At 43.2% G+C, this 23,336-nt stretch overlaps 1 long non-coding RNA gene across 1 annotated transcript; it reads right to left on the bottom strand.

Moving 5' to 3' along the window:
• Positions 1 to 989: 989 nt before the first annotated feature.
• LOC109257428 (uncharacterized) lies at positions 990 to 21,409 on the bottom strand. Its single transcript, XR_002075977.2, has 2 exons — positions 21,349 to 21,409; positions 990 to 1,574 (listed from the first exon to the last, which is right to left on the bottom strand). It is a non-coding gene; the product is annotated as an uncharacterized LOC109257428 (long non-coding RNA).
• Between the last annotated feature and the right edge of the window lie 1,927 nt (positions 21,410 to 23,336).

Below are 23,336 nucleotides of genomic sequence, written 5' to 3'. Positions count from 1 at the left end.
TATCCTGAAGGAAAAGAACACTGAACCGTGCAAGCTCATTACTGACCTAGCCTGGCTGGAATGTGAGAGATCAGGGAAGATTTTATGGAAGAAGAGATGATTGTATCAAGAGCTGAAGGAGATAGAAGAATTGAGCAGGTAGGGGGTGTGGGGGTGGGGAGGAGTGCCAGGGTGCACAAAGATTTTGTGGTGGAAATATTTATGCGTTTCAGGAACAGAAGACCCACAGCATCTGGCTGGAGGCCAAGGAAGATGTAGGACGTGGTTCCACTGAGACCTGGACGTTTACACAGGTGCCAGAACATAGGAGGGCCAAGTAGGACAAGTTAGGAGGCTTATCTTTTATCCTTCCCCGGTAGGAAGTCATTCAAGGTTGAAATCAGGGTGGAATGTAATCAGATCGATGGTCTGGAAAACAGCTCGGCTGTTCTGCAGGGAATGGACCCGGATGTGGGGGGGAGGCTACAAGCTGGAAATGAGACTCCCCAGTTAGGAGGCTTCTGCAAGTAGTCAGAGGACAGGGGACGATAGCTTCGCTCAGGGTGGTGGCAGTGAGGGTGGAGAAGGTTGAAGCCATCCAGGATGTAAAACTCACCAGGGCTTGGTGAAGGAGTGAATGAAAGCTCACGGCTGGTCTCAAAGTCACGTCTACTTTTGCCAAACTGCCATGTCCGCCATGAGGCTCTGGGGTAGTGCCTGGGCATGCAAGCAACAGTCGATGGTGCAAAGAAAAGCACCTCTACCTTCCCAGTGTTTCTCCTCAAAAGTCACACTTGAAGCACACACTCACAGGGAAAACAAACTCTCCTGGGCTGAATGGGCAAGTGTGAACGCATAGGGACCCCCTGGCTTCCCGAAGTAAGAGGTTGTGTTGAACTTTCATGATACTTGCCAGCCTGTTAAGGACCACCGACTGGAATGTTTGCTTTTTGCCGGGAGATGATGATGTCATGTCGTTGTGATGTCATGTGAATTAAAAATAAATCATAGCGTGTTCATTCACTTATGTATCACTTCACTTATTTACCTGATTTGTTTTGAGCACATCCCACATTTTGGCCGTTGTGAATAATGCTGCTATGAACATGGGTGTGCACATATCTACTAGGGGCCCTGCTTTCATTTCTTTTGGCTGCATATCCAGAAACAGAACTATGGGATCACATGGTAATTGTTTTTCTTTTTTTGAGGACTCATCATACCCTTTTCCACAGCAGCTGCACCATTTTATATTCCTACCAGCAAGGCACAAATGTTCCAATTTCTCCACGGTCTCATCAACATTACATCATTATTCCCCAAATAACCTGTTTTCCGTTTGTTTGTGTTTTGATCAGAGCCATCCTCGTGGGTGTGAAGAAATATCTCACTGTAGCTCTGGCTTGCCTTTCCCTAGCGACCAGTGATGTTAAGCATCTTCTCCTGTGCTTATTGGCCATTTGTATATCTTTTTGGAACGATGTCTGTTCTAGTCCTTTGCCCATTTCTTAACCGGGCTGCTTGTTTTTTTGGTTGTTGTTGTGGAGTGGTTAGGCTTCTTCTAAATGTATCTTCAGAAACCAAACTCAACCTGGCTGAAATAAACAGAAGAATTTATTGCTTCATGTAACTGAAAGGCTTAAGGCACATCCAGGGTTAAGGTGTCCTCCCCAAAATTCATACGGTGAAGCCCTAATACCAAGTATAACTGTATTTGGAAATAAGGCTTTTAGGAGGCAATCAAGGTTACATGAGATGAGGAGAGAGGAGTCCTAATCTGACAGGACCCTCGCAAACTAAAATGCAGGTTTTTAAAATATATATATAGCAGGAATATTTTTCTTTCCTCCCCCTGCGTCTGCTTTCTTTGTTGTTTTCTTTCTCAGGTGGGCTTATCCCTATAAGGTACGATGGGTAGCGTTCCTTCATTAACTCAATACTCCCCGAACTCCTCCTTTGTCCCGGACCCTGTTCTAAGCAGGGACAGGAAAGGTCCCTTTCCTCACAAGGCTTGCATTCTAGTAGGGAGAGACAGACAGACATAAAAAAAAGGAAATCTTAAATGTTCTCATCACAACATGGTAATTATGTGACATGATGTGGTATCAGCTGGTATCAGTTATGCTGGTAATCATTTTGCAATACAAAAGTGTATCAAATCAACACGTTTTTCCCTAAATTTCGAAGATTTTTTTAAATGTTTTATTTATTTTTTGAGACAGCGTGAGCAGGGAGGAGCAGAGAGAGAGAGAGAGGGACAGAGGATCCAAAGCAGGCTCTGTGCTGACAGGCTGACAGCAGTGAGCCAGATGTGGGGCTCGATCATGAGACAATGACCTGTGTCAAGATCAGAAGTCAGATGCCTGAACGACTGAGCCACTCAGGCACCCCTAAAGATTGTTTTAATTTTTAAGTAATCTCTATACCCAACATGGGGCTCAAACTCACAACCCCGAGGTCAAGAGTCACATGCTCTACTGACTGAGCCAGCCAGGTACCTCTCAAATAAACGCTTTGTACACCTTCAGCTTACACAACATTGCATGTCAATTATGGCTCAATAAAGTCGGGGAAAAACCAAGAAATAAGTAACTGTGTATGTTCAGAATGCAAATTCTATGGAAAACAAAATAGCAGGAAAAGAGGATAAGGACTATGAGGGTGTTATGCATGCCTCGTTGTCCAGAAAGAAGTATGAGGATCAGCCTCCTGGGAATGTGGGATGATCTGGGCACCCTATGCTTTTGTGGAGACTGACATAAACAGATAATGCATATATTGAGTGAGCCTTGGTGATCTCGGGGCACATTGTGGTAGGCCAGTGAGGATTGGCAGGGAGGTGAGAGTATTTTTTTAGGAGCAAGCAGAGTTTACAGCCTATTTTACTCCTGTCAGTGGTGTTTTGGAGTCTAGGGGTGGGATGGCCTTTTGCAGAGCTGGGGAGCTCCTCCTAGGACACTCGTCACTTGCCCGTGGAAGTCTGAAGAAAGGGGAGGCTGGTCTAATCTGAAAGTGATCAACTTAATGCAAGAAGAAAGAATTTTAGAAAAAGACTGAGGACTTTTCTGATTCGTTCTGATTGGCCCAGCTTGGGTGACATAGTCACACAAGCCAATCACTAAGGTTAGGGGTAATCAGAACCCTTATTGGACAGGCCTGAGTCCAATTCCTATGGGATCGGCCTCACCCAAACCACAGGACTGGGAGGGAAAGGGACGGTTCCCCGAAGGAAAATTAACACCAGATGTCCTCCACACCCAGCTCCACATTTCATGGCTGGCTGATCTTTGGGATCAACCTCTCTGATTCTGTTTCCTCAGCTGATAGAAAAATCTAGAAGGTAAACAAATTCAGTAAGACTCACATCACTAAGTTACTGAGTACTGTATGTGATCGTATACCTAAATGCTATTTGGGAGGTATGCAGTGAGTGCTAAACAAGTATTATTACTTCTATCAAAGTTTCCTAAGACACGGTAAGTGCCCGTAGGGAGCTTATAATTTGCAGGGAGATGGAACATACAGAAACACAATTGCTATACAAAAGAAGATGTTTGTGTGATTTTCCAACGCCTTCATCTAAGGCAGGAGCCACGCGCTCACTTGCCTCCGTTGGCTAGGCAGCTAACCCAAGTGAGGAAAGCAGGCTGAACTTTCCTGAACCCGGACACATGGGAGACCACGGCCACATTTCACAGGGCAGCCGCCATATGGTTCCAGCAGACGGTCGTCTCGCTCGCAGGCAGGCTCAGTGTGGCCAGAGGGTCCAGTTGTTTTCAAATGAAGCTGATAATCTGGATTTTGATATGAACGTTTTTTTTTTTAATGTTGGCAACTTCTTCAATTTTGTGTGTGTGTGTGTGGCAAATGCCTGTGAGCCACACAAAACACATACACCAGCCTCATTCTATCCGTGAGCTTAAGCCTACCCACTCTGCGGTTGGCGTCCTCCGATTTCCGGTTCCTTCTGAGAATTTGATAGCATGGCCTTTCTGGCTATGTGTTCACGGGGTACAAAACTTGGTATCATTGCAGAATGAGGAAGTCTTGGGGTCCAATTCTAGCTATGAGTCCTTGGTCAAGTTGCCTTATCCATCCGGCCTGAATTTCTCCATATCTGTAACTAAAGTGTATGCAACCAGATGATTTCCTTTCCTAGCAGCTCAACGCTGAATGATCTATAGTTTTCAAAATGCGAGGGAAGAAACCAAAGTCAAATTCTGATCCAGGGGATGCAGAATTCATTTCCATTTGGAAGACCAGCGAGTGCTCCAAGGAAGAGATGATTTTGAGGGAGTCATCATGCCTGGACTCATGAAGAGCCTTGGGGAGAGGGAGACAGAGGAGGAAGATTAAAATGTAATTATCAGGGGCACCCAGGTGGCTCAGTCGGTTGAGCGTCCGACTTCGGCTCAGGTCACGATCTCACAATTTGTGAGTCCAACCTCTGCGTTGGGCTCTGTGCTCACAGCTCAGAGCCTGGAGCCTGCTTCGGATTCTGTGTCTCCCTCTCCTCTTCGTGCTCTCTCTCTCAAAAATAAATTTAAAAAACATTAAAAAAAATTTTTTTAAATGTAGTTATCATATTTTGAGCATTTACTATAGTCCTGGCACTCTGCTATCTCTTTGCACATGTTATTTTCTTTAATCTTCACAATGGTGAGATACAAACTTCCATCCCAATTTCAAAATAAGGAAGCAGCTGACAATGTAGAAACATTTATTGAAAATTCAGGCTTCTTGTTTATGCTCACTCAATTCGTATGTAGTAGAACCAGGATGCCAGCCTAGGTGTGCTTAATTCCAAAGCCCATGTTCTTACCGTTGAGTGGAGGAAACAGCCTGAGTCAGCTTGTGAGTGGAAAAGCTACCAGCTCCTCTACGTGTTTGGTAGGTTTTCGATCTGTCTGGGCACCTCCTATGCCTTAGCTACGATAGTTAGGCACTGTGAGAGCCATAAAATGAGTACAAACAGGGATTTGATCTTAGGGAGGTAATCTAGTAGAGAGACAGATGGCGATAAACATCACTATGGTAGACTGTTTCCAAAGATGATCGGAAAAATCGCTCCCATCCTACGTGTCCTTTGGAACGTGACTTTGACACCGCTCCCCCCAGGAGGTAGGGTTTTTCCCCTCTCCTGACCTCTACACCGGTCTGATGAGTCGCTTTGATCGATAATAGGTGGTGGTGGAAGTGACATTGTGTGCCTTCTGGGTCTAAGCCTTAGGAGGTTGTGAAGCTTCAGCTCACTCTTTGAAGCCCTCTTGGCTGGAAAGAAGTCCAACCGGTCCACTTGAGAGAGGTGCAGCCAGCCGCAATCCGTTCCAGTCTCTGGTCCCCGCCAAGCTGCCCCAGGCAACACCATGGTGGGTAGAAACAAGGTGTCCCTGCTGAGACTTGCTCAAATTGCAGAATCGGGAGCCAAATAATGGTTGCTCTTGTTCTAAGTCATTATTATTATTATTATGCCTTACACATAAAGTATATTACGTGTGAAGACCCAGGTATCTGGGAGGCAGATGAGGTGGGTGAAGACAAAAGTTCGGGTTGTACAACAGAGTTTACATCAGCCCTTGAATCCTTTTTTTTTTTTTTTTTTCCTGCCTCCATCACTCCCGCCGCCAATAGTTTCCTGGGCTCAGAAGATATGTGAGGCTGAAGGTGACTGATACCACAGGGCAAACCCTGTCATACTGAGCACCAAATACCACAGCCCCATCAGTCCGCAACAAGAGCTCCCTCGTATCAATGGGGAAAGACAAGAGAGGAGCCAAAATTGCCTCAAAGCTTTATCCGGGGGCCGCAGTTTTTAGGGAGTGTTGAAACATTCCTGATGATTTCCCGGGATGAGTCAGAACTCCCTACATAATCTTATTTTCCTGAGAACTTGGTGACTTTCTCTGCTGACAGCCCACCTCTTCCTCCACCTCTTTCCTCTCCTTCCGCAAGTCTGGATCAGACCAAGGAGGTGGAGTACTGTTTGATTTTTAAGCCTGATGTTCCTGTCCTTCTCCGCCATTTAGTCTCTCTGGCTAATCATCTGGCCAATCCAGGGCAATCAATCAATTGGCAAGCATTTAAGCACTTTTCATGTATTCATATATTCATATATTCATTCATTCATGTATTCATTCATTCACATACTCATTCATTCACGTATTCATTCATTCATTCATGTATTCATTCATTCACGTATTCATTCATTCACGTATTCATTCATTCATGTATTCATTCGTTCATTCATTCATTCATTCATTCAACCAGTAGTTATTGAGTACCTACTATGTGCCAGACACTGCTGCAGGCCCTGGCAATATGCCAGTGTTTTAGTCTGTTCAGGCTCTTATAACAAAGTTCTGCAGACTAGGTGGCTTAAACAACAAACATTTACTTCTCATAGTTCTGGAAGCTAATAAGTCTAACCCGGTTGGGTTTGGGTCAGAACTGAGCTGCAGACTCCTTTCTCCTTGCATTCCTCATATGGTGGAAAGAGGGTGAAAGAGCCCTCCGGAGTTGCTTTTAGAAGGCACTAATCCCATTCGTGAGGACTCCACCCTCATGACCTAATTCCCTCCCGAAAGGCCCCACCTCCTAATACCAACATACTAGGGGTTAGGATTTCAACATGTGAATTTGGCGGGACACATTCAGTCCATCACAACCAGTGAAAAAAAGTGAATTTTTAACCACGGTTCATATTTTACTCTGAGTGTAATATTTATGCATATCATTGATAGCAAATGACCAAAATATTTTGTCCTCATGAGGTGTAAGGTGGGTCCTGCTGTATCACCTTCTGAGGGAGAAAAACATTCAGAAAAGCAGGAGATAATTCAGGCCAGAATAGCACAGGAGGGCCGCACTGGGGAGGTAGTATTTGAGTTGGGTTTTAAAAGACAAAGGGAGTGTAAATGGGCAAAGGGAAGAGCTTTTCAGATGGGGACCAACATGAGAACACGCACGGACTTGGAGGTGAACAGGCATGATATGTTTGACATACATTAATAGAATTAGACTGACCCAAGGGATGGGTGTCTGTTAGAGTGGAATGTAAAATAAAGTCAACTGATTCCAGTAGGAAAAGATGAGAAAAAGCCTTTAAAATCAAGCAGGGAAACAGATGTTCTCCATAACAAAGAAGAAAACATTGAAGGCTGGTGGGGCAGGAGTGGTGTGGAGCACGTCATGTCACGTGTCAGTGAAATGCATGTTCTCTGGAGTGGCACAGACTTGTTGAACCTCAAATATGGGAAAAGATGGCAGCCTCCTCCATGTCCTTCCGAGGGCAGCCCAGGAATCAGAATTGTGTTCTGTATCAGGAGGATAGTTTAGAAGGACAAAACACAGTACATTCAGACAGAGTAGCTAGGGCAGTGGAGGGCTTAGAGCCAAACTTATGAGTAGAAGCTGAAGGAAAGGTGGAGACTCAAGGGCTTGAGGACTGAAACTGCCTCCAAATATGTGTAAGGGTTTAGAGGGACCACATTTGCTCCGAGTGGCCGGACTTGGTAGAACTAGGACCAATGTTAATACAAGAGATACATTTGGACTCCTTATAAGGAAGAACTTCCTAAGAGTCAGAGCTGTCCTCACGAGCTAGCGAATTCACTAGCTGACATTTCACTTAGCGGAAATGTTGGTGGGGAGGCATGTATACAAGTATCGGGGAGGTAGAGCTGTAATTTGAAGTCCTTCAAACATGAGAGTCTACCCTCCTCAACTCAAGTTCAAGTTCTCAATATCTATAGTAGGAAGAACCACACTGGGTTCTGATCATTACCATTTTATGAGAAACATGCCCTTATCCCGAGGCCCCAACCAACCCTCAAACCGTGAGCATCTGGAAGGCAGACTCTACGTCTTCCTACTACCTGCTACGAAAATACAGGGTACCAGGCTCACCCCAGGTCGTAGAGGCTCTGAGAGTAGGGCTAATGACTTCATAGAGGAAAACAGAACACTTGTTCTTGCTAGGGAAATGTGGTAGGGTTTTGTTTTGTTTTTTTCAATTCTTTTTGTTTTGTTTTGTTCTGGATGGGTACCAAATTTTTAGAGCCAAGGAGGGAGAAGTAAGGAAGAAAAGAAAGTTACGACGTGATTCTAAGTGGTTTTACCACACATTTGATTAGCTCTCCAGGGGGAAGATAAAAGCTTAATCCGATCATTTAGGAGGGTGCACACAAGAAAGGAGACTTGCTTAACTAATGATTAGAAAGTGTATCTGGGCCCTAGAAACTATCCTTTTTGCTTCAGGTGGTGAGATAAGTACTATTATTATGGGGAAATTCACACTATTACTGAGTCCATAACTGTAATATGACTGTGACTTGGCAAAGCACCTCTCATTTTCCAAGACGTTAAAGTCTTGGGAGCTTAACTTACCAAATGTGCAATATCTTCACGTTGCCATTCATACACCAACCATAACACAAGTGCAGCAAAAGGAGTCTTTGGGATAGAAAAGTCATGAAGAAGCTTCTCTGAGTGAGTACACCAATATCCCCTCCCTTTTTTTTCACCATCTACTGGTTTCTGCATCCTCCGTAGCTGGACTGATAATTTCATTCTCAAAGGTTGTCAATTACTTTCTAATTACTAAACCCAGTGAGTTTTTCCTTTGTTCTCAATTCTCTTGCTCTCTGCAGCGTCCTATTCCACCAACTTCTTGAAATCTCATGTTTGTTTGGCTTTTGGGGTGGCTTTGCTGTTCTGATTTTCTTACTACTTCTCCGACGGCTCCCCTTCTCTAGTGCGTTGTGAGGCCAGAACTCCCCGGCTCTGCCGTGATCTGGTTCTTTATCCATCTCTCAGACCCCACTCGTTATGTCCATCTTTGACCAACACGTCTGTGTAGATGGTTCCCGGAAGCAAAGACCATCTTATTTATCTCTTGTATCTTTGTACCCGAATACGTACCTCATATACTGGAGCCAAAATACAATGAAGGACGTTCACGGATGGAGCACTGACTTCTTTTGATTTCAGGTCTCCAATTCTCACTGCTCACCTAAACTTGGATCTTCTCGATCCCCAAATTTCTAAAACCAAATTAACCCTGTTTAGTAAGTTCACCTGTCAGAGAGCTGCACTGTTGTCATTACCTCCCAGCCAGGAGGCAAAGCACTTAGCTCCCTTTTCTGACTTTATTTCTTTCACTCATATTCAGAGCCTCAAATTCACCTTTGTCTTGCTTAATACCCTGCCCCCGCTGCCAGGCAGTGTCATCAGGCCTCTGTCCTACCGCTCCACTGCAATTGACATCACTGTTGTCAATGGATACATGAGAGCTTTCATCTTACTGGACCTCTTTTAGGATCATTGGCCATTACTTCCTTTCAAAAACTTTTCTCTTGGTTTTTGTTCTTCTTACTCACTTCCTTCTTCTCTGATCTCTCTTCTGTTCCCTTTGCCAGTGTTATTTCCCCAAATATGATTCCGGTGCTCTTCTCCATGGTCATACTTTCTCTTGATATTGGCAAATCTGCCTTTGATTTGACCAATCTCTGTCCCTACATGATCCCCGAACAATATATCTCTAGCCCAGATTCCTCTGCTGAATTTGAACTGCCTAAAAGATATCTTGACTTGGGTGTTTATAGGAACCTCAAAACCAGCACCACTAGAATGGAACTGTATGAGTGATGGGCCCAGCCCTGTAGCAAGTCTGCTACTCTAAGACCCAATTTGGTTGTCTCCTTTAGACAAGTGAGGATTCGCATTTTTGATTTGTATCTTTAAAATAATTTGGAAGCATGAGAGACTGTTAAAAACTGAGAACAAACTGAGGGTTGATGGGGGGTGGGAGGGAGGGGAGGGTGGGTGATGGGTATTGAGGAGGGCACCTTTTGGGATGAGCACTGGGTGTTGTATGGAAACCAATTTGACAATAAACTTCATATATTGAAAATAAAATAAAATAAAATAATTTGGAAAGACTATATACCCTCCTTCACATCTTTAAGTGGACATTCAGAATTGTTATAAGTTTATATATGTCAAGAGGTACGGTTTGTAACACAGTGTATTAACATTTAAAGTATTAACATTTAAACATAAAATTACTATAGCACTTAAAAAACTTACCCAACGGAACCTGAATGACCAGTTTGATACTCAGAATCATTCATTTGGAAATACACGAACTTTTTCCAGTTTTATTGAGAAATAATTGACATACTTCACTGTAAAAGTTGAAGGCATGCAACATGATGGTTTGATTTACCTATATGGTGAAATGGTTAATGTGACAGGTGCAGCTAACATCCATCTTTCCATATAGATACGATAAAAAGAAAGAAGAAGAAAAATGTTTCTCCTTGTGATGAGGACTCAGGATTTACTCTCTCTTTTTACTTTATCCTGGGTGGTCTAGGTGGTTCACCTTTTGAGTGACCCTGCCTTTCCCTTCGTATTTAATTCCTGCTCTTATGTTTTAAATTCACCGGTAAAGAGTGAACCCATCACCCCAGGGTGACCTTAAACAAAAGATTTCTGTGTAAAGGATTTACCTTCAAAAACTTTCCTATAGATCCTTACAGGTGTGTCAGCTGTAGTCACATTGTACTTGTACTTGTTTATCTTGTAACTGGAAATCTGTGCCTTTTCACCACCTTTCTCCAATTCCCCCTCCCCCACCCCAACACCTGATTAATGGTTAAAAATTTTATATATTTCTCCTTGACCTTATTATTTCCACTTTAACTTTCCCCATTTAAACGCTTGGAAATCTTCTGTTGCTGGCCCTTCATACTTCTGTGAAACAAAAATATAAATTGAAGTTGAAAAAAATGTATATTTTGATGACATAAGTATCTACGTGTTCAAAAGAGTTATTATGAAAATTGTTAATACATAGTCAAATTTATTGACCTTTTAAATTAAACATAAAAAGTACATTTTATTGCAAATTTATCATTTAATGAGATAGATGAGACTTTTATGGTTTCCCCCAATCAGTTCATGTACCTGTGGTTTAATATAACATATTATTAGAACAAAACAGGGTTCAGCACCAATTCTACCCCATATTACTTTTTAAAATTTATGTATCAAAAATAGCACTGCGATCTATCATTGAAAAAGTGTATTTAGTGATTTATCAGGTGATAACCCTATGAGGTCTCCTTTGAGTTTCAAAAAGCTGGAAACCATCTGACATGCAGAAGTATTTATTACCTCGTCATTATAATCAACTGCAGTATTTTAATGTTCATTTATTTTTGAGAGACAGAGCCAGAGTGCAAGCGGGAGAGGGGCAGAAAGACAGGGAGACACAGAATCCGAAGCAGGCTCCAGGCTCCGAGCTGTCAGCACAGAGCCAGACGCGGGGCTCGAACTCACGGACCATGAGATCATGGCCTGAGCTGAAGTCGGATGCTTAACCAACTGAGCCACCCAGGCGTCCCGTCAACCGCAATATTTTAAATACTCTTCTTTTGGGGCCCCCCAGAAAATTTTTCCTGAGGCAAGGCACTATGGGAATATTTGGAATCGGTGGGAGTGTGGCTTTCTTATAAAGTGGCAGGAGAGTATTTGAGAAAGAGAGTTGGAGAAGAGCTAGTCTAAGGCCTTCACCATGGGCACACGCTTAGGCAGATTGGTTTGGGGACGGCTGTGTATGGAAAGCCATTTGTTTCACGTCTCCGTGCCCAAAGCCGGATGGCATTAGTGGATGCTACGTGTTGTCCATTTGGTATCAGCTCGCCCTTTCCCTTTCCTAAGAAAGCTATACTTTGGTTCAAGTAGCTACCTCTGCCACAGAAGGCACAGGGGAGCATAGCCTTCCTGCCCCGCTCTTGAGCAGAATCCTGATTCCTCTTAAGCCCTTCAGTGCCCTGGCAATACTCACTCCAGTGACCTAAGTTGACCCAGTCAGATGGAAGGTTTGTGAGGACAGATTCCTCTCTCTGGTAGGATATGAACAGGGAGCATGGAGACCTCTAACTGCCACTGGCAGTCCTTTTGGGTCTCCCAGGGAAAGCCGCTTTAGGATAACTATAGACTGGGGCAGAGACTTAGGGCTTCAGATGAACCAGCGGCCTGCCCGACTTCTGGACTTTCCGTCACGCGAGGTAAAAATGTCCTTATTTCACAAAACGGTGCTCTGCGCCCACGTACGATGAGTCAGCAGATAAACACATAGTTTCAGCTGTCTATTTTCTCTTGCCAAGATCTTTATAACACTTTTTAAAATTATCTTCCTGTTTCTATTATTTTCATTGTCCCATCCATTTATACACTGCCATCGAGCTTTTTAAAAAAACACCTGTTTAGCAATCTTTCCGAGATCCCCACAGTTTATAGAATAAAATCCAAGCCCCCTGGCTTTGGTATTCCATGTTCTACAAATTCTGTCCCTTGCCTACATTTCCAGTCATGTCTTGATGTCCCCCAGTTTATAAGAAGCAGTGTGGTACATTAAATACAAGCATCGCGATGTAAGTTCAAAACCTGGCTTCCCTGTTTACCAGCTATGTGATCTTAGGCAAGTTACTTAACCTCTCTGAGCCTTAGTTTTCTTATCCACAAACTTTAGGAAATGCCGCCCACCTTGAAGGGTCCTTGTGCCCGTTATACATGTTGGTAAAAAAACGTAGAGCTTCGAAGTCATTAAAAAAAAAAAAAAAAAAAAAAAAAAAAGCTCTTGCTGATATTGTTGTTCTATCTTCTATATCTGCCATTTCTAGGCTACTTCTCTTTGTGCAAACATGCAAATCCATTGCAACTGCCTGGAAAGCCACCAATTTCCACGCTTCTTTTCTCTTCCTTATCCTGTCTGCAGAGCTTCCACTTTTGACTCAAAACTATCCAGACAGCACCTGCACTGTGCAGCCTTCCCAAGGATCTCGGCCTAAGTTCCCCCTCCGCCTAAGGAGTCCCTCGGTGCTCCCACAGCACTTCGTATATCCCGTTGACTATTGCCACACCTGCTACCAGTCTGTGGAATTCTGGATGGCCTGCATTTTTTCTCATTCATTTTTGGAGCTCCGTGGCATAGAATGGCGCCGGGGCTGCAACAGATACCCCATAAATGTTGAACAAGTGAGAAGAAAGAGCAACAGACTACGGCATGTGGAAAGTTTCCCCAGGGAATGTCTCGGAGAAACGCTGTGTCTCTTAGCAGCGGCAGCAGCAGTGGGGATAACACCTGCTATTTGTGGACTTCTTTGCAGTTTGTGAAGCGCTTCCTATATTTTATCTTAAACAATAAAATCCTTACACGATCCTACGAGGGGCTTTTTGGGACTCCCCCTGCGTTAGGGATGATTAAATTGAGGTCTGAAAGGGTAAGGGATCGGCCCTTGATCAACAACCGAGAAGTGTCAGAGTCAGAGCACACAGCCAGCATTTCCCAAAAGAACTCTGTGGATGGTTCAGGCGCCAAGCCAATATCCGAGAGACGGTGGAGTCCATAGTGGACTTTATGTATGGATTACCAAGAATATTTCTCTGCAGCCCTTTATCGTACCATAGTGCCATATTGAGTGGTACCGTTGAAAGAATGTTTAAAAATTTTTTTAATGTTTATTGAACTTTGAGAGAGACAGAATGTGAGTGGGGGAGGGGCAGAGAGAGAGAGAGGGAGACACAGACTCTGAAGCAGGCTCCGGCCTCTGAGACGTCAGCACGGAGCCCGACGTGGGGCTCGAACCCACGAACCACGAGATCATGACCTGAGTGGAAGTCGGACGCTTAACTACTCAACCGACTGAGCCACCCAGGCACCCCATGAATGTTTAAATGAAAGTTGAGAGATCTGGGTTATAGACTTTTTTCTGTTACCAAAAAGTCTGGGGCCCATTTATTTAACTTTCCTGGGCACTGAAGAAGTTTTCAAGATGATCTCTAAGGCTCCTTCTGACTTTAAAAATCTTTAGTTAGCTAGTTTAGTTAACTAGTTAACTAACTAAAAATCTTTAGTTAGTTAGTTTTTTTAGTTAAAAATCCTGCTAACTAAAGTGTTCTACAGCTTTGGAGATCGGTAGAAGGCAAAGGTGCAATTTCATGGACAGGAGACAATGGCAGGAAAGGAGGGAAACAGAGCATTCTAATCCTACAGACTATGCTGTTCATTGTCATTTGCCTAAGTCTGGCTCCAGAGATTTCATGAAGTCCCATTCCTTCCCTGTACTGTGAGATAAAATGCCTTTGTCTCTTCTCTTGCCATTAATTCCTTTAGAAACAGAATAAATTGATTTGATAACTTTGATCAAAGAGGATGCATCCTTTCCCCTCCACAGACCTCTTAACTTCCAGGTTCAAAGAAGAAATCAGAGAAAAATTGGTTTTGAACTCTGCTTTTTAGAGCAGCTTATATTGCATTTTAATTTAATTTGTTAGAATTTCACCTTCTGCCTTTGGTGGGCTGATTAGATGAAATCAAATTATATCTGGGGGATCTATGTTACCAAGATTGCTTAATTCTTCCTTTTGAAGTTGAACTGTCAAGGCCATCGACTGTCCTCGGGTAACTTCCCAGATTACCTCCTGCAGTCATGGCTTCCGAGTCTGTGTGTCTCTGATGTAAAAATAGATCCAGAGCTTTCTTAATAACAGAACTAGACTGTCCTGCTAAGACAGGACAAATGTGTACATTTGTAACAGTGGGAACTAGTCTGTTTGTTCCCAGCATTTTCAGCCAGTTATTGGAATCATACAATTGTCTAAACCCCGAGGCGTAGGACACAGCCTGGGACAAAACAGCTCCCAATAAACATTCGTTGATGAAACTAATCTAGTCTAGTCTCCTTTAAACAATTTTTTTTTATTTAAATTTTTTATTTTTAGAGAGGTTGGGGGGGAGGAGCAGAGGGAGAGAGAGAAAGAGAGAAAGAGAGAGAGAGAGAGAGAGAGAGAGAGAGAGAGAGAGAGAGAGAGAATCTTAAGCAGGCTCCACAATCAGTGCAGAGCCTAACACCGGGCTTGATCCCACAACCCTGGGAGCATGACCTGAGCTGAAATCGAGTTGGGCACTCAACCGCCTGAGCCACCCAGGTGCCCCCCACTCTCCTTTTTAAAGCAGGAATGCTTTCGCAGGATCCTTGATAATGGCCATAGGGCTTCTGATCAAACATTTTGCTGACCAGGAACATCATGAGATAGCTTGCTTATTCTACTTTTTCTAACATTTTATCCAATCTAATATGAATACACACTATTTAATAAATATCTAATATTTAAAAAAATTTTTTTTAATGTTTATTTTTGAGAGAGACAGAGCACAAGCGGTGGAGGGGCAAAGAGAGAGAGAGACACAGAATCCGAAGCAGGCTCCAGGCTCTGAGCTGTCAGCACAGAGCCCGACGCTGGGGTCGAACTCACAGACTGTGAGATCATGACCTGAGCTGAAGTTGGATGCTTAACCGACTGAGCCACCCAGGTGCTCCCCCCAGCCCCCTGCTTTATAAAATATTTATTTATTTTTGAGAGAGAGAAAACGAGCGAGCACGGGGGAGGGGCAGAGAGAGAGGGGGACACAGAATCCGAAGCAGGCTCCAGGTTCTGAGCTGTCAGCACAGAGCCCAACGCGGGGCTCGAACCCACAAGCCATGAGATCATGACCTGAGCCGAAGTCAGACGCCCAACCGACTGAGCCACCCAGGCACCCCATAAACATCTAATATTTTGAATATTATTCTACTATTTTTCTCCTTGCCCCCATTAATTCCTGTTCTGGAATCAGAGAACAGTAGCATTTGATAGAATTACTCCTGTTGGCAAACTGTCAGCTCTAATCGACATCTGTTGTTGGTAATCTGTCCAATCTTTCTCTCCTCTTCTGTTTCTAACATCATGCTTCTCCTTTAGGGAACCCATAACTTCTCCCTAGAAACTTCTGTTTCTAATTTTCACAGACCCAGAAACAAGAGTTAAAAAGTGGAGGCACCCCATACTACATACCTAAATATTATAAAGTCTAAATTGAGCAGATTGGTACATAAAATATGCTCTATGATTTTACTCTCAGAATGCCAAAATTTTAAATTTTGTGTAAAACTCTGGTTTTTATAGGACCTAAAATCAGCAAAAATATCGTTTAATTTAATTATACTTACACCTCTGTGCGTGATGTTGAAGGACTGGCAATGTCCAGATGCACAGTAAATTATGTATTTCCTAAATTATTACATGTTTATTCTACAAAATCTATTTGTCTTGTTTTCATCCTAGCACAATCACTCATTATGTTATTATAATTAATGTGTTCATATAATTTGTGTTCCATTGACAATAATCTAAAGCAGGGATCAGCAAACTTTTTCTTAAAGGGCAAGATAATAAATATTTTACCCTTATGTGTAGTCTCTGTCTCAACAACTGTACTCCACTATTGTATGTGAAAGCAACTCTAGACAATATATAAATTAATGAACATGGATGTGTGCCAATAAAACTTTATTTACAAACACAGGTAGGCAGCCTGTTGGCAGTAGTCTGAATAGCTTATCAACCCCTTTTCCAAAGGAATTAAAGATAAAATATAATTTCAGTAAAAATGTATAAAACTTGAAATATCCAGAAACTATAAATATCCAGAAACTATATTTATAGTTTATATCCAGAAACTATAAATAAATTTATAAGTAAAATTATTTTCAAATATGTTTTTCACATATGTTTTTCTTCTAAAATAGTCAAAATCAGACATGCCTGGATGGCTCAATTGGGTGACTCTTGATTTCGGCTCAGGTCATGATCTCATGATTTGTGGGTTGGAGCCCCGTGTCGGGCTCTGTGCTGACAGCGCTGAGCCTGCTTGGGATATTCTCTCTCTCTCTCTCTCTCTCTCTCCCTCTCTCCCCCTCTCTCTGTTCCTCCCCTGCTTGTGTTCTCTCTCTCTCTCAAAAAAACTTTTTAAAAAATAGTCAAAATTATCTTAAAATTAAAAGACTAAAGAAATTCTAATTTTAAGTAAAAACTATTTAAACAAAGCTAAAATTTTAATTTCTGGGGAGGGAATTTGCATAAATCTTATTAGCATTTAAAAAAAAAAATATCCACAACTCTAGTGTTTAGTAACCATCCAGTTGCCTATGTAAAGATTTAATATACTGAATGCATGCTACATTTATATCTATGTCCAGGTGTTTATAAATATTAAGAGTAGTCTGAATCATTTCATATTATAAAATGTTGTTCAGCCACAGGCTTGTGATTGTGAAGCTAATTTGTGAGTATCTATGGAACCATAAAATGAAATACAACGCGAAATAAGAAAGTGGATAATTAGCACTAGTGGGAAAAAATATTTCAGAATTCATGCTAAGAGGAAGGACATGACAATTAATAACATGATAAAACACAGAATTGCCTAAGTGCTTGTTCTATTACCTAAGTAATTCCGTCACTGAAATCCTCTGCTTACTCCACAGTAGTAACTATCTCCAATGTCAGGGGCAGCATAACCCACAAAAGTTAGCATTCTCACGAGGTTTTTCTGTTGACGACACAGGTCAAGAGATGCAAGGACATTTCCTTGTCCCTGACTGGTGTTAGTCATAGGAATGGATGTTGAGAACTGTTCCCCTGCGATCAAGTGTTCTTAAGTAACTATGGTGTGTGTGTGTGTGTGTGTGTGTGTGTGTGTGTGTGTGTGTGTGAGAGAGAGAGAGAGAGAGAGAGAGAGAGAGAGAGAGAGAGAGAGATGCAAAGTTCTCTAAAGCATGAGTCCAAGGCAGGACAGGCCAATATGCCTTTTCCATTCCCTCGGATTAAGTAATAGATATAGGGTTGGGGAGATAATACAAGTTAGAATAATGAGGTCAATTTTAGAACTTTATTGGAATTAAAAGGAAAATGAGGCTCTCTTCACATGGCATTGTTACAATGGAGGCTGTAAGCTTAGAGCTGCTGGCAGCCATCACGTGGAGAGAGCCTGCCTGAGAATGAAGAAGGACAGATAATCAGAGCCCAGAGATAAAGAAAGACTGAGTCACAATGTCATTATTTGAGGCTTTGGATCCTGCTGTGTCTGAAACCTGCTAGATTCCTAGATTTTTCACTTACGGAAGCTACAAAGTTTCTTTTCTGCTTAAAAGAAAATCCACTTTCACTTGGATTTCTATCATTTGCAACCAAAACGATTCCAATTAATAAATGATCTTCTGGACACTGGAATCCATTTATTTAATGACTCCCTCAGTATCGCCTGGCCTCCTCTGCCTTTGAAGATTCCTTGAAAATTAGATAGATCTAACTGTCCACACAGTACCTACTCTACTCTTACAAACTCCTCAGATCTCGCACAGCCATTTGGGAAAGAACTGCTGGTAAACTTCACTAATCACTCCACCAGAGAAGGCAGAATGCAAATGCATTTGCCTCAGAGCCAAGATACACGGTATTTCCTTGCTATCATCTGTACTAATCCCTTGGCTCTAACCAATGGTGATTGGATTAATGGCCCCAATTCTTCATGCTTCCCTGTATCCGTGTCCTTTGTCGTCTAACTCCATAGAGTCCTCCCACTCTGACTCTGGGTTTGGTCATGGCTTTGACCAATGAGGTGTCAGCAAAATTTTCAAAGGCTTGGAAAACGTATGTGCATTTCCATTTACCACTCTTGCCTTCTGTCGTTACCATGAGAAGATTTCGACCTGGCTAACCGGGTAGAGGGTAAGAGTCACGTAGAACAGGGTTTATTCACCCCAGTCAGGCCAACTGAGCCCTAGATCAGCCATTAGCCAGTCAACACCATGCACAAGAGTGTGCCCAGCCAACACAAGTAGGGTGACCGTGCCATCTTGTAACTGTTGACACATGCGTGAACCCAGCCTAGATAAGGTAAGCAAACCCCGCAGACTCAGGAGCGACCTAAGTGTTTTCTGTCATCTGTTACCTAGGTTTTGGGATTGTTTTTCACATACAATCATTAAAACAGTAAATAACAGACACACCAGCCTTAAAAGTGCTACATCTGATAGGTTCTGTCAGCTCTGTTAGAATCTCAGTTCAGGACTTTTAGATGCTAAAAAACAAAGAGACTTGAAATATTACCTCTCTAGAGTTCAGAGGTGTCTGCACAATGAAGAGTTATACTAAATGTGATCAAAAGTTTCTTGAAGCACCAGAAAAAAAAAAAAAAAATTAGAAGCATCTAGATTGAAAAGGAAGAACTAAAACTGTCTTTATTCACAGAAGACATGATCATCTATGTAGATAATCCTCATATTTGCATAGCGGCTCTATATTCTATATCTGACAGATCTTGTATCTGTAATCCAAAGGATTCTAAATTCATTTTATGTTATATCTGCCAACTCTTCAGTTGCTTGTATTTTATGTTTAGCGGTATTTGTGAGCTCATTGTCATAATAGGTGGAACATCTAAGAGCTTAAATTGGGGATTGGAGACACTTTCTTGCAGAGAAGATTTGCTTTTGCTTTTGACAGTAACTAGAGGGTGCATCTGATCTGGGACTATGTCAGTGAACTTGCCCCCACCTCTTGTATCCTCCTTGCTCTCCCTTGAGGGCTTCAATTCATGGTGGAGTCCCAGACTTCCCATCCTCCCCCTAAACATTGGGCCAAAACTCAGCCTCCTGGCTGCACTATTTATCCCGATAGATCAGGCTTGAACTCTCTCTCGTTTTTTTTCTCTCTCTCTCTCTCTTTTCTTGCCTCTTACGTCTTTCCTCTTATGAGGCTGGTAATGTCTGAAGTAATGTATCCTACGGGGCTTTGCGGCTCCGTAGCAGGTGCCCCTTGGAGCAACCGGTCAGATATTGCCAGAACAGGAAGAAGTTTCCCTTATCCCCTCTTTCCCTGCTTTTCTCATCCCTGACACAAGGTATTGCCTGCAGAGACACAAACCATGGTGCCCACTCAGGGCAGGAAAAAATGTCAGTAGAGCAGCCTGACCATCTGGAGAGGCTTGGCACGGGTACATATTACTACACAGAGATGAGTATCTAATGTGACCAGGCTGAGTTTGGATGCTGACGTCTCTGAGGAATAGCTATTTTTTTTTTTTTTTAACATTTATTTATTTTTTGAGACAGAGAGAGACACAGCATGAACGGGGGAGGGGCAGAGAGAGAGGGAGACACAGAATCAGAAGCAGGCTCCAGGCTCCGAGCCATCAGCCCAGAGCCCGACGCGGGGGTTGAACTCGCGGACCGCGAGATCGTGACCTGAGCTGAAGTCGGACGCTTAACCGACTGAGCCACCCAGGCGCCCCAGGAATAGCTATTTGGATTCCTCATGTTGTTTCAGGCCCCAGAATGGGGCTCTGGCTTTGAACCTCACTCCCAGTTCTGAAGTCCCAGCTCTGTTAGCCCACACCACGCCCACATATCTCTTCAGGATTAGAGTGTTGGCCCCAAACGCTGCCCACCTGACAGGGATTCTTACCCTGCTCAGCTCTTCCCAATTTTCTCCCCTGGTAGATGGGGTTCTAATTCCTGTAACTCCTGGTTATTCTCTGGAAGTGAACAGATCTCTTAGAATCATAGTGCAGCTTACTTTTCCCCAATATTCTTACCTGACCACCTGGAATTTCAGACTTCTGTGTCCAGGAAAGGGAATAATTTCCTGGTATCAATACTTTGTCTTTTATTACATCTAAGTTTTCTCTTTTCTTTTTTACAGTTTATTTATTTTGAGAGAGAGAGAGAGAGAGAGAGCGCTTGCACGAGTGGGGGAGGGGCAGAGAGAAGGAGAGACAGAATCCCAAGCAGGCTCTGTGCCATCAGCACAGAGTCTGACACGGGACTGGAACTCATGAACCGTGAGATCATGAGTCGAGCCGAGATCATGAGTCAAACGCATGGGGCACCTGGATGGCTCAGTCAGTCGGTCAAGTATTGCCTTTGGCTCAGGTCATGATCTCACCGTCTGTGGGTTTGAGCCCCGCATCAGGCTCTGTGCTGACAGCTCGGAGCCTGGAGCCTGCTTCAGATTCTGTGTCTCCCCCTCTCTCTGCCCCTGCCCTGCTCGTGCTCTGGCTCTTTCTCCTTCAGAAGTAAATAAACATTAAAAAAAAAAAAAAAAAGAGATGCTTAACTGACTGAGCCACCCAGGTGCCCCAAACATCTAAGTTTTCTTGATCTGTACCCATTGGTACAGGCCAACCAAAGGAACAGGCCAACCAAATCTGTGGTTTGGAGGTGTCCTTAAATCGCTCAGGCTCTAGAGCTAAGACAATTTCTCCTGTCCCATCTGGGCCCCGCTCATTTACCCAGCCTTCTGCTACTGCTCCCTGCCTCAAACGAAATCCCAGGCCTCACCTCAAATGCCATCAACTTCAGGAAGACTTCCTGATCTTTCTCTTCTCCCCAGCTGGGTGGGGCTTGTTCATTTCCAAAGGATCCCTTATTTTCACTCAATTTATTTCATACTTGTACTACAATCCCGTGTTTGTCTCACCCTTCTTACTGGATTGCAAATTCCTTCAGGGAGCTGTCTCACATCTTGTAACTCTTGAGGCTTATGAACGGAAAATAGAATTGAATTAAAAAGAAAACCATATTCTTAACATCACCATTTTTTACAATTGTATTCCCCACCCCAGCCCTCAGATCGGAGAGGGCTTAATAGTTCAATGAACACAGATGTAATTATTTAAGCCTTTCTAGAAAGAAAGTTCCCTTTCTCTCCATAGCAAAAAGACCAGACAATCTTGGGTTAGGAGAGAATGTAGGAGGAAATGGGACTCAGGACTAGGGGACTCTGGGAATTCAGAGAGAGAAAGCCTTGTGTTTCTGGTGTCAGGGGAAAAAAAGCTTGTGCTGTGAGCAGACACCAAGAGCATATAGTAAATGACAGTAATAAAGCAGGGGCCAGACACTCGGGCGTTGACACCTGTAACTAAAAGATATTTTTATAGCTCTGCCAAGGAGTCATGTTATCATTTCCTTTATTATTAAGCAGCTGGTGCTCCCGAGATGCCCCAAGCCTTTACTTCCTTTATGCTCTCTTAGCAGTGATATTTATTACTGCTGTCTTCTCCCATTTGTCTGCTGGGATTATTATCCTACATGACTCTATGTCTCCAGAGTAAATGGCTCCTTTGGAGGGTGTAAAATATGCCACATCCTCAACAAGAGACACAGGTTTCTAGTACGGACTCAGTAACTGAAGCTCCAGTGAAATTAGAAGCCAGTCTCTTGGCACAAGCCTGACCGTTTCAATAATCTTTGGACTTCAAAGTTGTTTCCTCCCTGTTACAGCTCTCTTTCCTCTCTTTCACAGGCATATTAAAAGGAAAAGGAACCCTTCAGAATCTTCTGGAAGCCCTTCTTCTCCCTGCTTCAACTGGCTCCACTCTGGGTGGGCCTAGTGACAGCCAAATTTTCTGTGCCCAGTTAACAAAAGAGCCACACGCATCCCTGCTGTTTTTGTGGGTAGTGCAGAGGGGAATATTCTGTATGCAAATGGTACACAGTCTAGGAAGGAAGAAGCCAACCAAATCTGTGGTTTGGAGGCCTGGGAATGAGGAGTTAGACGATCAGCATGATGAAATAGGCTGGAGACTCATGAAATCCTCAGCTGGTACTGGAGTCCCCTCGGCCATTACACGCTCAGCCCTCCCGACCCCCCAAGACCCTGGCCAGAGGTAGACAGAGATCGACTGCAAAGTACACATGTTGCATCCAGTCAGAGCTGCCTGAGAAGGCAGTTCACAAAAATGGAAGCCGGATTAGACGTTAGAGGAAAGGCTACCAGGGAGATACTAAATCAGGGACTGTGCAAGTTCATACCCTAAACGGAGGCACATGGTGTCAACAAATAGAAGGCCAAGGCTAAAGGTCTAGCCGTGCTCTTGTAGAATTTAACACTACAAATTCTTGGGGCACTCCTGTTCATTATTTAAAAAAAAAAAAAAAATATATATATATATATATATATATATGTATATATATATATATATAATAAATTAAAAATAAATTCTATTTGCTTGCAAGCCGAAGGTATCATCTGTCTCTCCAAAATGTATCCTAGGGGGCACCTGGGTGGCTTAGTCGGCTAAGCGTCCTACTCTTGATTTCAGCTCACGTTTTCTCGGTTTTCACGAATTCGAGCCCTGCTTTGGGCTCTGCACTGTCCATGCAGCACACGCTTGGGATTCTCTCTCTCCCACTCTCTCTGCCCCTCCCCTGCTCTCTCTCTCTCAAAGTAAATAAATAAACTTAACAACAACAACACCTAAAATGTATCCTGAATCTGACTCACTGTACCTTCTCTACCGGGACCACCCTTGCATAAGCCATCAAGTTCACAACCCTGAACAAACCCATTGAGTCCCTAACTGGTTCCCCGTGTCAACTCCTGCTGGAGGTCCTATCTACTCTCCACATAGCAGCCAGAGCCATCTTCTTAAAAAGTAAATTGAATCCTGTCGTTCCCCTGCTAAA

This window comes from Panthera pardus, unplaced genomic scaffold (assembly GCF_024362965.1).
Source record: "Panthera pardus isolate Hobbes unplaced genomic scaffold, ASM2436296v1 HiC_scaffold_12, whole genome shotgun sequence".
NCBI classification, from domain to species: Eukaryota; Metazoa; Chordata; class Mammalia; order Carnivora; family Felidae; genus Panthera; species Panthera pardus.
This window is presented reverse-complemented; position numbering and strand designations above follow the sequence as displayed.